The 11,344-nt window shown below is 39.1% G+C and overlaps 1 protein-coding gene and 1 long non-coding RNA gene across 7 annotated transcripts in view; one reads left to right on the plus strand and one right to left on the minus strand.

Annotated features, from left to right (window-relative positions):
- The window catches only part of PPP2R3A (protein phosphatase 2 regulatory subunit B''alpha), a 233,030-nt gene that overhangs the window by 110,477 nt on the left and 111,209 nt on the right, over positions 1-11,344 (minus strand). The gene's annotated exons all lie outside the window — the stretch shown is intronic.
- LOC132345898 (uncharacterized) overlaps positions 1-11,344 on the plus strand; it is a 96,509-nt gene that overhangs the window by 80,565 nt on the left and 4,600 nt on the right. For both annotated transcript variants that reach the window (XR_009495470.1, XR_009495471.1), the window contains exon 2: positions 10,497-10,988. This is a non-coding gene — a long non-coding RNA (uncharacterized lncRNA). The remainder of the gene's footprint in view (positions 1-10,496; positions 10,989-11,344) is intronic.

Below are 11,344 nucleotides of genomic sequence, written 5' to 3' on the forward strand. Positions count from 1 at the left end.
TCACTTCCACCTCTTGGCTAGAGTGAATAATGCTGCTATCAACACTGATGTACACATCTCTTTGAGATTCTGCTTTCGATTCTTTTGGATGTATACCCAGGAGTAGTACTGATGATCATATGGAACTTCTGTTTTATTTTCCATAGTGGCTATACCATTTTACATTCTTAACAGTATTCTAGTTTCTCCACATCCTTACCAACACTTAAAAAAAACAAACAGTAGCCATCTTAATGGGTGTGAGGTGGTATCTCATTGTGGTTTTAATTTGTATTCCCCTGCTTAATGATATTGAACATCTTTTCATATGCTTATGTGACATTTTATCTTCTTTGGAGAAGTGTTTATCCAAGTCCTTTGGTTGTTTCAAATTCAGGTTACTTGTTTACTTGTTTGTTGTTACTGAGTCACAGGAGTTCTTTATATAATCTGGATAGTAGCCAGATTATATAAATTTAAAATTTGATATAATCCCATGTTTTCTTTTGCTTTTGTTATCTGTGGTTTTGGTGTCATACCCATAAAAATCATTGTCAAAACTAGTATCATAAAGTTTCTCCCTATGTTTTCTTCTAAAAGGTATACAGTTTGAGGTTTTATGTTTAGGTCTTTAATCCATTTTAATTTTTGTACATGCTATGAGATGTGGTCTAACTTCTTTCCTTTGCATATGAATATTCAGTTTTCCTGACACCATTTGTTGGAGATTATCTTTTCCTCACTGTTACTCTTGACAACACTGAAGATCATTTGACCATATAAGCAAGAATTTGATTTCTGGGTTCTCTATTCTGTTCCATTGGTCTACATGTCTGTATTTATGCCAGTACCATCCTGTTTTGACTGCTGTGTCTTTGTAATATGTTTTGAAGTCATAAAGTGTGAGACTTCAGCTTTATTCTCCTTTTACAGGATTGTTTTGGCTATTCCAAGTCCTTCGAACTTCCATATGAATTTTAGAACTGTTTTTTCCACTTCTGTAAAAATACCACTGGTATTTTAAAACAACTTTATTGAGGAATAATTGATATACAAAAACTGTACATATATACAATTATCTGAGTCTGGATAAATGCACATACCTTAGGAAACCACTGCTGCAATCAAGGTAACAGATATATCCATCATCTCCAGCACTTTCCTTGTGCTTCTCCTTTTTTTGTTTGTTTTTTGATAATACTTAACATGAAATCTACCGTCTAACAAAAATTCAAGGGCACAACACAGTATTGTTAATGACAGGAGGCACTATGTTGTACAACGGATCTCTAGAACGTACTTGTCTTGCATAACTGAGACTTTATACTCACTAAGCAACATCTCCATGATTCCGCTTATATAGGGTATCTAAAATAGTCAAACTCATAGAAGCAGAGAACAGAAATGGTACCTGCCAGGGAACAGCAGAATGGAACTGCTGGGATTTTGATAGAAGTTACATTGATCTATAGATTGCTCTGGACAGTATGGGCATTTAGAAACAGTAAGTCTTTCAATCCATGAGCATAGAAAGCCTCCCATTTATTTATAAGAGTTTTCTTTTAACAGGCAAAAAATTAAACAGAAGTTTAATAATGTGTACACATGGGAGAGACCCAGGAAAACTGAGTAAGTAGGCAAAATGGCCAAAGCTCTTACTTTAAATGCCATCTTCAGCTAGAGACACTAGTGGATGTTGGAGGTGGTGGTTTGGGACTTCAAAGGGGAGGAAAGCACTTCACGTGAAGATGGAAAAGCAATGTTTGATAAACAAAGGTTTGCTGGGCAAACAACAGGACAGGAGGACACAGAGTGGACTGTGATCTCTAGGCCCTGCTCAGTTTCACTCACCATACTTTGTGCATATTCTTTGCAGAGATTTCTGCTGATTGCTCTGATCACTCTGTTCCAGGAAGAGGTCCTCTATCTAAATTTTTTTAGGCAGCTAGGGAGATGGTCAAGGTTTTTTCTGAGTTTTTTGGGCTTCGATTGTTTTCAGCTTGAAATAATTACATCTAGATATTTTGGGAGGCAAATTTTGCTCCCTTACATGGACTTCAGTGAAGAAGTCAAAATACGAATGGGTTACCTTGCAAAAATAATTCCCAGACTTTGGAGGTGGGTGTCAAGGCACATGAACTCTGGGGGCCTGCAGGAAAGCTGAGGGGTACTGCAGTGAGAGAATTCCTGGGGACCTCATCCTTACCCCCCAGCAGATAAAGCCTGGGACATTTGGCTATTAACAATGTAAGAAATTAATATCTTGATGGAACTTGCTTTGGGGTTCTCTCTGGCCCCCTGTCTTCATAGCCCTTTTGACTGAGTTCAGAGCCCTTGAAGTGCCTTCAAAATCCTCCACTCCCTGCCCACTGGGAAATCTCTACTGGGGTCTGCTTTCTTCTTGCAGATCCATGAGGAGACAGGTCTGGGTATATAGGTGAGATCCTCCAAACAGTGTGTGCATGGAAAAGAGGTGTCAGAGGGGTCAGCCCTGGGAGTTCCAACATTCAGAAATCAGAAGAATGTGGAGGGATTTTTCTGCTTTTGCCAAATTATTTCTTTCTTGAGTTCTTAGCCATAACACTTCTGGCTAAAGGGTGGGAACAATATGGCTGTAAATGAATGTATGAGTCAATTTCTGGGCAACTTCACCATCATTGGATATTAACATTCAACTTTTTGGCGGGTCCTTTTAGAATGTGTAAATTGTTATCTTCAGACTACTTTCATTTACATTTCTTTGATTTCTAGTGAGAATTAACGTTTTCCTGTTTGGGGCTTCCCTAGTGGCTAGTGGTAAAGAATCCGCCTGCAATACAGGAGACAACTACAATGTAGGAGACACAAGTTCAAGCCCTGGGTCAGGAGGATCCCCTGGAGAAGGAAATGGCAACCCACTCCATCATTTTTGCCTGGGAAATCCCATTGACAGAGGAGCCTGGCAGGCTACAGATCATGGGGTTGCAAAAGAGTCAGATAAGACTAAGCAACTAAACAACAACTATAATGGTCCTGTCTTTTATCTCTTTATCTTTTAGAATATAGACATTTATTTTACAAATTTGTATCAGCTATTTTTTTCATTTAATTTTTTGTTGAAGTATAGTTGATCTACAGTGTTATGTTAGTTTCAGAATTTTTGCAGATTATATTCCATTATAGATTATTACCAGAAAATGGCCATCATTCCCTGTGCTTTACAGTATATCCTTGTTACTTATTTTATATATATTATATAATATATCCTTTTTCAGATTCTTTTGCATTGTAGGTTATTACAAGATACTGAATACAGTTCTCTGTGCCATATAGTAGGTCCTTGTTGTGTATCTACTTTATATATAGTATGTGTATCTATTAATCCAAAGCTCCTAATTTATCCCCCCCTCTGCCTTGGTTCCCCTTCAACCATAAATTTGTTTTCTATGTCTGTGAGTCTGTTTTTAAATAAGTTCATTTGTATCATTTTTTAAGATTCTACATACAAGTGACAGCATATGATATCCATCTTTATCTGACTTACTTCATGAGTATGATGATCTCTAGGTCCATCTATATCGATGCAAATGACATTACTTCACTCCATTATATATATCTTCTTTATCCATTCCTCTGCCAATGGACATTTAGGTTGCTTCCATGTATTGGCTACTGTAAACAGTCCTGCTTTGAACACTGGGGTGCATGTATCTTTTCAAGTTAAGAGTTTTTGTCTTCCAAATATGTGCCCAACAGTGGATTGCTGGCAGCTCTACTTTTAGTTTTCTGAGTAACCTTTGTACTGCATTCCACACTAGCTGTACCAATCTACATTCCCACCACAGTGGAGGAGGGTTTCCTTTTCTCCACACCTTCTCCAGCATTTGTTATCTGTAGACTTTTTAATAGCCATTCTGACTGGTGTGAGGTTATACCTCATTATAGTTTTGATTTGCATTTCTTCAAGAGCCTTCTTTTGATTAGTGTTAGTATGATATATACATTTTCCTCCCCTTTCACTTTTAAACCTGTTTGTGTCTTTATGTTTCTTTCAGGGTCTTGGTTTTTTGTCTAATCTTTGGGTCTTGTTTTTTTTTGTCTAATACTATTTTAGGTCTTGGTATTTTTGTCTAACATTTGCCTTTGAGGGATATGCACGCCACTTATAGGTGACTATTGATATGGTTAGGTTTAAACCTCTTATCCCATCCAGCCTTTGTTCCTTTTGTCCTTCCATTTCTGCCTCCATTTGGGGTAACTGAGTGTGCTTTATAATTCTTTTATTTCCTTTTTTGGCTTATTAGCTATAACTATAGCTATAGCTCTTGTTATTTCAGAGGTACATCAGAGGTTACAACATACATCTTTAACTTAGTATAATCTACTTGCAAGAAATGTTAAACAACTTCATGGATTATATGTGAACCATAACAATATATTTCTATTTCTCTTCTCCTAATCTTTATGCTATTGTTGTTAAATTGTACTTAAACATATGTTAGAAATAACATAATGCAGTGTTGATAGCTTCATTTAAAGAGTTAATTTTCTTCTAAAGAGACGTGAATAATAAGAAATCACATGTATGTAGTTACTACTTCTGGAGCTCATTCCTTTGTGTAGACTTGTATTTCCATCTGGTATTATATTCCTCCTTGCATAAACAACTTTTTTAAAAAACAAACAAATGAAACACATCTCTTGTAATGCATTTCTGCTGGTGATGAATTGAGTTTTTTATGTCCAAAAATAAAAATCTTTAGTCTACCTTCATTTTTGAAGGATATTTTCATTGGGTATAGTATTCAAGGTTGACTGTTCTTTTCTTTCAGCACTTTAGAGATGTTGCTTCTCTGTCTTCTGGCTTGGATTTTTCCAACACGAAATCCACTGTCATCTTTATCTTTGTTCCACTCTATGAAATGTGACTATTTTCTCTGGCTACTTTTCAAACTTTCTATTATTGATTTTGAGCTACTTCATTGTGATGTGCCATAGCTCAGTTGGTAAAGAATCCTCCTGTGATGCAGGAGATCCCAGTTCAATTCCTGGGTCGGGAAGATCTGCTAGAGAACGTATAGGTTACCCACTCCAGTATTCCTGGGCTTCCCTTGTGGCTCAGGTGGTAAAGAATCTCCTGCAATGGTGGGAGACCTGGGTTTGATCCTTGGGTTGGGAAGATCCCCTGGAGAAGGGAAAGGCTACCCACTCTAGTATTCTGGCCTGGAGAATTCCATGGACCATGGTCCATGGGGTAGCAAAGAGTTGGACACGACTGTGTGACTTTTACTTTCACTGGTATAATTTTGTGTTTCTTGAGCTTTGCGCTTATCAAAATCTTAGGTTTGTGGGTTTATAGTTTTTATCAAGTACAGAAAATTCTGGGCCATTATCTCTTCAAATAATTTTTGGTCCCCGTGCAATGTAATTTCAGCACTAACCATCCAGAGTTAGTGCAGATTTCAGAGGTTAACGACACAGTTCTAAACAAGACTCGTCTTACTTCAGACACCAGCCATAACTCTGGGGTTCCCAGGCTACCCACACTTCTGACTAACTGGTTATAAATTTGGGGGTTTCCATTATCCTCTGAGGTTCAACAACTTTCCCAAATGACAGAACTGGGCAAACACTATACACAGAACCGAGGAAAGTACTATATTATGATTTCTACTCTATTATAAAGAATACAAATCAGGACAAGCCAAGTAAGAGATGCACAGGGCAAGGTCTGAAACGTGGAGCTTCTGTGTCCCCAAGACAAGTTACACTTTCAGCACATCACTGTGTATCATTAACCAGGGGAGCTCAATTGTGCTTCAGTGTCCAGTTTTTAACTGGGTTTCATTATATAGACATGATTAACTGAATCATTGGCCATATGATTGGATTCAATCTCCATGCTTCCTCCCTTTTTTGGAGATCAGGCTGATAATCTGATCTCAGGTTATCACCTGGCTGAAAGCCTCAACCTTTATTCATGTGGTTGCCCTTCCAGCATGGCAGGCTCTCATCCTAGAACTACACTGGGGCTCATGATGAGTCACCTCATTAGTATAAATGTAGGCATGGTCCCAGGAGCCCACCATGAAGAACACAGACACTTATAATTCAGGAAATTCCAAGGCTTTAGAAGCTCTGTCCTTGGGCTAAGACCTGACAAATATTTTACAGCATCCTCTCTTCCATTTATGTTAAGTTGCTTGAAGCCAGGTTCCACAGCTCACTGATGCTCTTTGCATTTTCCTTTAATTCTTTTTATATGTCTCTGTGTCTCATTTTGGGTAGTTTCTATTCTATTTCTTCAAGTTCACTATCCATTTCATTTGCAATGTTTAATCTGCTGTCAATCCAATCTGGTATATCTTTCACTCCAGACACCTTAGTTTTCATCTCTGTAAGTTCAATTTGGGTCTTTAAAAAAGTGTTCAGTTTTGATATTTAATATACTTATCTGCTAATTTTAAAATCTATGTCAGTTCCAAGTCAGTTTCAATTGATTGGTTTTTCTCCTAATTATCAATTGTATTCTTCTGTTTCCTGGCATGCCTGATGACGCCAGTCATTTTGAATTTTGTCTTTTTGAGGGTTGGATATTTTTGTATTCTTATTCTAAACTTCTGAATAGAATACATATTTTCTGTTCTGGGATGCTATTAAGTCACTTTGAAAAACCTTTCATCCTTCTAGATTGTGCTTTCCTGATCTGTTAGACAGGACCCAGCACTGTCTATTCTGGGGCTAATTATTCTCCCCCACTACTCAGGCAGGTGGCTCAGGCGTCTGCCCACAATGTGGGAGACCTGGGTTCGATCCCTGAGTCAGGAAGATCCCCTGGAGAAGGAAATGCAACCCACTCTGGTACTCTTGTCTGGAAAATTCCATGGACAGAGAAACCTGGTAGGCTATGGTCCATGTGGTTGTAAAGAGCTGGACATGACTGGGCGAGTTCATTTTCACTTTCACTACTGAGGCAAGAGGGATTCCCTGGTGACTCAGGGGTAAAGAATCCATCTGGCAATACAGGAGACACAGGTACCATCCCTGGGTTGGGAAGATATCCTGGAGAAGGAAATGGCAACCCACTCTAGTATTCTTGCCTGGGAAGCCCCATGAACAGAGGAACCTAGTGGGCTACAGTCCATGGGGTTGCAAAATAGTCAGACTCAACTTAGTGACTAAATAACAACTGAGGCAAGACTCCTATGACTACTCAGTGCTACGTCTTATGAAGTTTTCCAGTCTGGGTGGTAGGGTCAGATACTATTCTTGGCTGTGTGTGACCCACAGGTATGGTCCCAATTTTGGTTGCAAAGAGTCAGACATGACTGAGCAACGTTCACTTCACTTCTTCACCTTTGGTGACTATCCTCAGATATATCTGCTGGATTCTCATGGAGGACTTCTGAAGATCTCTGGAGTTTTCTCTCTGTGTACTTCTTTCCTCTTTGGTGCTCTGCCTTGAGAATTCTAGCTACTTTTTCTTCCAGATTCTCAACTCTCCTAAACTCAGGAGTTCGCTGAACCCCGCTTAGGGTCCCCAGCAGTACACTGTGGCTTGAAAACTCTCTCAAGGAAATTATAAGGCTAACCTTGTTTGTTTTCTGCTTCTCAGAAATCACTCTTTTGTTGCCAGATGTCTGCCATCTTGAAAACCACTGTTTTGTATTTCTTGCCTGATGTTTTTTGTTGTTTCAAATGGCAAGGCAAATCCAGTCCCAGTTACTCCATTTTGGTAATAAACAGAAGATCTGTTGATTTTGTATGTTAATTTTATTTCCTACTATTTTACTGAATTCTTTTATTGTTTGAGTTCTATCACTTATTCTCTTGAATTTCCAGGTTTACTGTCATGCCATTTATGAATAGATACTTCTTCAACCATTCTTTTTTTTAAAAACTTTTAATTTTGTATTGAAGTAGGGCTTCAGCTCAGTTGGTAAAGAATCCGCCTGCAATGAAGGAGACCTGGGACCGATCCCTGGGTTGGGAAGATCCCCTGGAGAAGGGAAAGGCTACCCACTCCAGTCGGATACAACTGAGCAACTTTCACTTACTATAGCCAATTAACAATGTCTCCAACCATTCTTATGCCTCTAGTTGTTTTCTCTGGTATAATTACTCTAGTACAATGTTGAACAGTACTGGGACAGTGGCATCCTTGCCCTGTTTCTGATCTTAATAGAAAGGCCTTTAATATTTCCTTATTAAATAACACACTGGCTTTAGCATTAGGTATATACATTGTAACAATGTTAAGAAAGTATCTCAAATACCTACTTTCTTGAGCAGGTTTTTTTTGGCTGTGCCATATGGCATATCAGATCTTATTAACAGTTCCCTAACCAGGTATTGAACCTGTTGTGACCTCTGCAGTGGAAGCATAGAGCCTTTACTATTGGACTGCCAGGAAGTCCCTTGAGCGTTTTTATTAGATCAGATCAGATCAGATCAGTTGCTCAGTCGTGTCCGACTTTTTGTGACCCCATGAATCGCAGCACGCCAGGCCTCCCTGGCCATCACCAACTCCCAGAGTTCACTCAGACTCACGTCCATCGAGTCAGTGATGCCATCCAGCCATCTCATCCTCTGTTGTCCCCTTCTCCTCCTGCCCCCAATCCCTCCCAGCATGAGAGTCTTTTCCAATGAGTCAACTCTTCACATGAGGTGGCCAAAGTACTGGAGTTTCAGCTTTAGCATCATCCCTTCCAAAGAAATCCCAGGGCTGATCTCCTTCAGAATGGACTGGTTGGATCTCCTTGCAGTCCAAGGGATTCTCAAGAGTCTTCTCCAACACCACAGTTCAAAAGCATCAATTCTTCGGTGCTCAGCCTTCTTCACAGTCCAACTCTCACATCCATACATGACCACAGGAAAAACCATAGCCTTGACTAGACGAACCTTTGTTGGCAAAGTAATGTCTCTGCTTTTGAATATGCTATCTAGGTTGGTCATAACTTTCCTTCCAAGGAGTAAGCGTCTTTTAATTTCATGGCTGCAGTCACCATCTGTAGTGATTTTGGAGCCCAAAAAAATAAAGTCTGACACTGTTTCCACTGTTTCCCCATCTATTTCCCATGAAGTGGTGGGACTGGATGCCATGATCTTCATTTTCTGAATGTTGAGCTTTAAGCCAACTTTTTCACTCTCCACTTTCACTTTCATTAAGAGGCTTTTGAGTTCCTCTTCACTTTCTGCCATAAGGGTGGTGTCATCTGCATATCTGAGGTTATTGATATTTCTTCCGGCAATCTTGACTCCAGCTTGTGTTTCTTCCAGTCCAGCGTTTCTCATGATGTACTCTGCATATAAGTTAAATAAACAGGGTGACAATATACAGCCTTGACAAACTCCTTTTCCTATTTGGAACCAGTCGTTGTTCCATGTCCAGTTCTAACTGTTGCTTCCTGACCTGCATACAAATTTCTCAAGAGGCAGATCAGGTGGTCTGGTATTCCCATCTCTTGAAGAATTTTCCACAGTTTATTGTGATCCACACAGAGCGTTTTTATGAATGGTTGTTAAAATTTTGTCCAAAGTTATTTCAGCATCTTTTGAGACAATCATGATTTTTCTTTTAGATACAATATGTGATATTAATAAAGATCTTAATTTTGAACCAATTTTGACTTCCTGGAATAAATCCCACCAGGTTATGTGCATCTGCTTGGTAATATTTTGTTACTTTTTATCATTAATCATGAATTAGGTTCATTTGCAGTTTTCTTTTTTGTACTGTCTTTACTTGGTTTACATATCAGTTTAATAGTTATTTCATTGAAAGAGCTATGGAGTTTTCCTTCCTTTCTAATTCTCTGGAATAATTTACTGAGCATTAGGACTCTCTGATCTTTGAGGGTTTTATAGAATTCCCCTGAAACTACCTGGGCCTGTTGCTTGTGGGGTAGTTTCTTAATAAAGATCTCTATTTCTTCCAAGGAAATTACTCTATTAATCTTTCTAAATAAAATGGGATGAATTTTGGTCAGATATAGTTTCCTAGGACGGAGAAGGCAATGGCACCCCACTCCAGTACTCTTGCCTGGAAAATCCCATGGATGAAGGAGCCTGGTGGGCTGCAGTCCATGGGGTTGCTACGAGTCGGACGCGACCGAGTGACTTCACTTTCACTTTCATGCATTGGAGAAGGAAATGGCAACCCACTCCAGTGTTCTTGCCTGGAGAATCCCAGGGACGGGGGAGCCTGGTGGGCTGCCATCTATCGGGTCCCACAGAGTCTGACATGACTGAAGAGACTTAGCGGCAGCAGCTGCAGCAGTTTCCTAGGAAATTATCCATTCCAGCTAGGTTTTCAATTTTATTTCCGAATAAATATGAGGTCTGCAAAAATAGTCTTTTATGATTTTTAAAAAATTTATTCTGTTGCTCCTTGTCATTTCTTATTTTGTGTATTAGTGCTCTCTCTTTTTTCTTGATGAAATTAGCTAATTGTTGGTCTATTTTGTTAATGTTTTCCCCATAGCAAGATTTTAACTTACTAAAAATGCTACTGTTTTTTAAATTCTCTGTCTCTTTAGGTTTTGATCATTACTGGAGGTCAGTCTAGTCAAGGCTATGGTTTTTCCAGTGGTCATGTATGGATGTGAGAGTTGGACTATAAAGAAAGCTGAGCGCCGAAGAATTGATGCTTTTGAACTGTGGTGTTGGAGAAGACTCTTGAGAGTCTCTTGGACTGCAAGGAGATCCAACCAGTCCATTCAAAAGGAGATCAGTCCTGGGTGTTCTTTGGAAGGACTGATGTTAAAGCTGAAACTCCAGTACTTTGGCCACCTCATGTGAAGAGTTGACTCATTGGAAAAGACTCTGATGCTGGGAGGGATTGGGGGCAGGAGGAGAAGGGGAATGACAGAGGATGAGATGGCTGGATGGCATCACTGACTCGATGGACATGAGTTTGAGTGAACTCTGGGAGTTGGTGATGGACAGGGAGGCCTGGCGTGCTGCAATTCATGGGGTCGCAAAGAATCGGACACGACTGAGCAACTGAACTGAACAGAACTGAGCTGGAGGTGAGTGGTGGGTATATGGAGGTTCATAGAGCATTCTGCATTTGTAGATGCTCAAAATTCTCCATAATAAAAATTAAAAAATTATATATACATATGGTATAAAATCAAGCAGTATATAAAAACTTATGATGGAAAGAACCATTCTACCAACCTACCCTGTCCATGGACCTTTAGCCCTACTTCTGTTGAATCACTTATGTTTTTATTTCTTTTGCTGTTTACCTCTATAATTAAACATAAATTTAAGATAAACATAAATTATTTAAGTATAATGAAATACTATGTTACAATTACTTTTCTTTATAGCTTTATCAACTTTAGACAATGTTTATGATTCTCTGCTAGGGAAGGTGAGG

The sequence above is a fragment of the Bos taurus genome, chromosome 1 (genome assembly GCF_002263795.3).
Source record: "Bos taurus isolate L1 Dominette 01449 registration number 42190680 breed Hereford chromosome 1, ARS-UCD2.0, whole genome shotgun sequence".
Taxonomy (NCBI): domain Eukaryota; kingdom Metazoa; phylum Chordata; class Mammalia; order Artiodactyla; family Bovidae; genus Bos; species Bos taurus.